A 6,000-nucleotide genomic window follows, 5' to 3' on the forward strand; every position below is an offset into this window, starting at 1 on the left:
AATGACATCTCCTAGAATATAGAAGTGTGTCCCCTGAGGACCGCTCTCGCTTCCGTCATTGTCGTCACATTTGTTTCCAGTTGCCTCCTGAGAGTTCAGCGGTGCAGAAGGATCACAGGAGGTGTTGATGGCAGGAAGTGCAGATTTACAGAGAGAACAACACCAAGAATTTCTAAGAGAATTGTTTACGTCAAATATCTTGTGTTGCATGTTGATTTGGTCAATAATTAGACAACAACTCTGGTTAGAGATCATTTTTCTGTTTTATTCCAAATCCACCACCATACACCTAGAGTGAGAATTGTGATTTTTTTTTTTTGGCAATTTATATTTCTACTGCAGCACAACATCAGAATACCTCAGCTGCGGCAGAACATAATGATACACCACACTTCAGCCACTGCAGATCCTCATGATCCATTTTTTGGCCACCACAGCGTCTCACAATTTACTCCTCGGCCAACGCAGAGTATCATGATCCACTCCTCGGCCTCCACTGACCCCCACAATCCGCTCCTTAGCCACCGCAGAGCCTCCCGATCTGCTCCTCTGCTACCGCAGCACCCCTTATTCCGCTTTTCGGCCACCGCAGAGCCTCATGATCCGCTCCTCGACCGCCGCAGAGCCTCACAATTCGCTCTTTTGGCCTCCACAGAGCCTCACGATCTGCTCTTCGGCCTCCACAGAATCTCACAATCCACTCCTCGGCCACCACAGAGCCTCACAATCCACTCCTCAGCCACCGCAGCGCCTCACAATTTGCTCCTCGGCCATCGCAGAGCCTTGCAATCCACATCTCGGCCTCTGCAGTTCTTCACGATCCATTCCTCGGCCTCCACAGAGCCTCACGATACCCTCCTTGGCTGCCGCAGAGCTTCACAGTCCGCTCCTCTGCCACTGCAGAACCTCACAATCTCCTCCTCGGCTGCCACACAACCTCACGATCTGCTACTCAGCCGCTGCAGCACCTCACGATTCTCTTCTTGGCCTCTGCAGAGCCTCACAATACACTCCTCAGCCACTCAGAGCTTCACAATCCACCCTTCAGAACTTGAGGTGTCACAGACTACTCTGATATTTCACTTTCAATTGTGTTTGTATTAAGACGTCATGATATACAGTATATCTGTACAAGGGCAGGATGATGGATGAAGGGATACTGTGACTTTAGCAGTTCTTCTGTAGCATCATTGGACTTGGAGACTACTCTGTTACTATGTACTGTATGTTGGTGCTACACAGGAGACTGCCTGTGCGTACTGCACAGTCTTGTTCTAGGTCGGTCCATCGCTCTCCAGCGTAAAGAATGCACCATATACTGAGAATGGCGGGTTATATAATGTAGATCATTGTTCTCTCACATCGGTCAGGGCCTGCTGAGAGTTGTAGTCTTGGTCTCACACTTTCAGGTTGGGTGTGAATTCTTCTGCAATGCAGACATGTGGTGCACAAATTTGGGTTTCCAGGTGTTTTACGGTGCTATTTATAAGCCGGCGTAGTCATCTGTGGCCGCGGTTACTTTTAGTTTCCTTATTCTGTGGAGCGGCCCCTCTGCTGAACGCTCTTCTGTGAAGTGATGGTTTTCTGTAGTGCTGCACCTCATCCCACCCTCCAGTTTCACACTCTGAACTCTGCATCTGCCTCTTCCCTTTACATATTAAAGGGAAACTAGAGCGACATGAGTCATGTACCTGTGAACACCGAGCCACCGCGGCCACCACTGCTAAATTTCCTCTTAAAAAAGACAAAGTCTGACTTTACCAAGGAAACCCAGATGAAAGCAATGCTGTGTGTGGGAGGAGGAGGTTGCAGAACAGATTTATGGGAAGCGTTGGTCTCGCTGCTCTTTTACCTCTGGTTAAACTGGATTATACGTTAGATATACTATATCTATCTATCTATCTATCTATCTATCTATCTCATATTCTGCTTCCAGAAATGAATAATCAGGCCCTGAGATTATACATTTTAGCAGTCACCTTGTGCCCCTGCTAAAGTCAAGGTGAGAAAAGGTCATAACCTAAAGGTCTGGAGTCTAGCTATTGTGAGACTACATCTCCCAGCATGCCCTGACAGCCAACTTTGTGGGAAGATTAATGCTGTATACAGTGAGCTTCCTCTAATTTTGGCTGCAGGCGGAATCTTCTCATATATCTCTGTATACAGTGAGCTCCCCCTAGTGGTGGCTCCAGGCAGAATCTTATCATGTATCTTTGTATACCGTGCGCCCCTCCAGTGGTGGTTGCAGGCAGATATGGAGCAGAATAAAGCTGTACACAGTGAGCTCCACCTAATAGTGGCTGCAGGCAGAAATGTAGCAGTATAAAGACGGATACAGTGTGCTCCCCCTAGTGATGGCTGCAGGCAGAATCTTATCATGTATCTTTGTATACAGTGAGCTCCCCCAAGCAGCTGCAAGCAGACATAGAGCAGTATAAAGCTGCATACAGTGATCTCCCTCTAGTGGTGGCTGCAGGCAGAAATGGAGCAGTATAAAGCTGTATACACTGAGCTCCCTTTAGTGGTGGCTGTAGGCAGACATAGCGCAGCATAAAGCTGTATACACTGAGCTCCCTCTAGTGGTGGCTGCTGGCAGATATAGCGCAGTATAAATCAGTATACAGTGAGCCCCTTCAGTGGTGGCTGCTGGTAGACATAGAGCAGTATGAAGCTGCATACAGTGAGCTCCCCCTAGTGGTGGCTGCAGATAGGCACATATGGAGCTGTATACAGTGAGCTCCCCCTAGTGGTGGCTGCAGACAGACATGGTGTAGTATAAATCTGTATACAGTGAGCTTCCCCTAGTGGGGACTGCAGGCACACATAGAGTAGAATAAAGCTGTATATAGTGAATTCCCCCTAATGGTAGCTGCAGACAGATTGACACGGAGCAGTATACAGCTGTATACAGTGAGCTCCCCCTAGTGGGGACTGCAGGCACTTTTTATGTCAATGCAGGTGGTTGGATAATGCTGTACACAATTATCTGTGTATCAGATAAACTAAACTCTTAGAAAACCAATCAGATGCGATTTATGAATTAATTTGTATGCAACCTAAGGAGATATTATGAAATTGGATGCCACTTTAGAGCAATTCTCACTTACAAAATATCAAGCACTGAGTAACATATACATAAAATAACAATGGCAGTTGTAGTCAGGCAGGGAAAGACACTCTGTGCGCACTTCCCGTGTGGAAACCTGCGCAGTGAAGAAATGTATGACGACCTCTCGGGTCTCTTCTTCTGCAACCAGGACCCATCACTGTGCCAATGACTGCCGGCGCACACTCACCCCGATTACATGCAGGCTGTGTGCTAACCCCACTTCCTCTTCCCCTCTGCTTTCCCAGAAGCGACTGGTCCTGCGCTAACTCACTGGGGGGCTGTATTCTTGTGTGGCTCCTCCAGCATCGAATACACTGCCTAATTATAATGGGCACTCTGCCCGCTTTCCTGCATGAGAATTGGGCCAATCTTTGCACACCACAGAAGTCCTTGCGGTGCTCTTATTAGTTGTCACTCAGAGAATTAAATTCAATTTTTTTGGGGGGGACAAGTAAAGTGGGGGTTCTATTTTTCTCTTGTATGTGGTGAGCATTCTTTTTCTTGCTCACATTGTAGACTGAATCTTAGTTTTCTTAAGTCTCTGACCCTCTTCTCTGCGGTCAGTAATTTGGCAGTGGTCTCCAGTGACCCCCTCGTCTCATGAGATTTTATTACGGCAGCAGCATGTTATTTCTGGAAAGGTTTTTTATAGCAGGATTTCAGCAAGGAGGGGCCGCGGCTTCTCGCCTTAAAATGCTTGGGAATAATGGCTATAGGGCCCAGAGTCAGGACCAGAGTGGGGGGGGCCATGGAAATTTGGGTAAACTTAGTATGGTATGCGCAGAGATTGGGGTACTCAGTGGTCTAACGCAGAGCTGCAGCCGGACCTGGAGACTTGCGGCCGGCCGCTCCTGGAGACCTGAAGCTGGGCAGTCCTGGAGACCTGAAGCCGGCTGCTCCTGGAGACCTGAAGTCGGGCAGTCCTGGAGACCTGAGGTCGGGCAGTCCTGGAGACTGGAAGCCGGACGCTCCTGGAGACCTGAAGTCGGGCACTCCTGGAGACCTGAAGCCGACCACTCCTAGAGACCTGAAGTCGGGCACTCCTGGAGACCTGAAGCCGACCACTCCTGGAGACCTGAAGCCGGCCACTCCTGGAGACCTGAAGCCGGCCGCTCCTGGAGACCTGAAGTCGGGAAGTCCTGGAGACCTGAAGCCGGCCGCTCCTGGAGACCTGAAGTCAGGCAGTCCTGGAGACCTGAAGCCGGCCGCTCCTAGAGACCTGAAGTCAGGCAGTCCTGGAGACCTGAAGCCGGCCGCTCCTGGAGACCTGAAGTCAGGCAGTCCTGGAGACCTGAAGCCGGCCGCTCCTAGAGACCTGAAGTCAGGCAGTCCTGGAGACCTGAAGCCGGCCGCTCCTAGAGACCTGATGTCAGGCAGTCCTGGAGACCTGAAGCCGGCCGCTCCTGGAGACCTGAAGTCAGGCAGTCCTGGAGACCTGAAGCCGGCCGCTCCTAGAGACCTGAAGTCAGGCAGTCCTGGAGACCTGAAGCCGGCCGCTCCTGGAGACCTGAAGTCAGGCAGTCCTGGAGACCTGAAGCCGGCCGCTCCTAGAGACCTGAAGTCAGGCAGTCCTGGAGACCTGAAGCCGCCCGCTCCTAGAGACCTGATGTCAGGCAGTCCTGGAGACCTGAAGCCGGCCGCTCCTGGAGACCTGAAGTCAGGCAGTCCTGGAGACCTGAAGCCGGCCGCTCCTGGAGACCTGAAGTCAGGCAGTCCTGGAGACCTGAAGTCAGGCAGTCCTGGAGACCTGAAGCCGGCCGCTCCTGGAGACCTGAAACTGGGCAGTCCAGGAGACCTGCAGCCTATCCTGGAGACCTGCCTGCTCCATCAGCATCTGTGGCCGGTCCATTAGGTAAACCCATTTAGATATTAGGGAATTGCATAATTAGCAATTCCCAGATATATTCAAGTGACAGCAGAGGAGACTATCGCGAAGAATCACATTCCCATATCAGAGAAGTTTTTGACCTGAATCTGGCTGTTGAATTGATCCATACTCTCCTGGGAGATAAGTGGCACCAGAGGTGTCTGGCAGCTTCTTATCCACCTATCACTACAGTGTCACCAAGTCATCATACCTTTTTTTTTTTTTTTCTTTGTGCCCGATTTATTAAAAAGGCTCTTTTCTCTCTATCTTAAACTGCACAAAAAAAAACCCTTAGCTGAAAACATCAGGATTTTTCCTTTTGTTCTCTTCTGTTTTCCTCTCTTTCAGGATGATTTGTGACAAGTGCCGCTCGCTTGGTGCCTTCCCTGTGTATCCAGTGTAATCTCTCCATGTCTTGTTCTTCTGGATGATAATCACTGCCGAGAAATTGATCCTCCAGGCTGGAACCGGTACCACAGACACGTGTGCACATTCCTGCCCGCAGCGGACGAGCCGGTGCCAGGCTAATACCATTCATGCCGCCATGTACAAAACATTGCGACCGGTCACGTTGCATCAAATGAATTAGGGGCATGGATTGCATAAACCTGCTGTTATTAAAGTTACCTTTCTCTATCGTTTCATTGGGGGACACAGGACCATGGGTTATGCTGCTGTCACTAGGAGGCTGACACTAAGTAAACAGAAAAAGTTAGCTCCTCCCCAGCAGTATAACCCCTGAGCCGGAGGCGGGCTCAATCAGTTTTTTGCTTAGTGTCGTAGGAGGCTGATGTGGGCCGACTGGGCCCCTTTCAGCCACTTGATTTTTTGCGTATTTTTTTTTTTTTTTTCATTTTTTCTCGGCGACGCTCGTCGCTCTCATCTGTGGTACTTTTCTGTTTCTGCAGGTATCGTACTTATCTTCCTCAGCTCTCGCAGCCCGGTGGGTACCACTCCCTAGGGTCGCAGAGGTTTGAGTCTTCGGGCCCTCGCCCCCGTCCATTCCCGCGGTACCAATCCCTGG

This window comes from Anomaloglossus baeobatrachus, chromosome 5 (genome assembly GCF_048569485.1).
Source record: "Anomaloglossus baeobatrachus isolate aAnoBae1 chromosome 5, aAnoBae1.hap1, whole genome shotgun sequence".
Lineage (NCBI taxonomy): Eukaryota > Metazoa > Chordata > Amphibia > Anura > Aromobatidae > Anomaloglossus > Anomaloglossus baeobatrachus.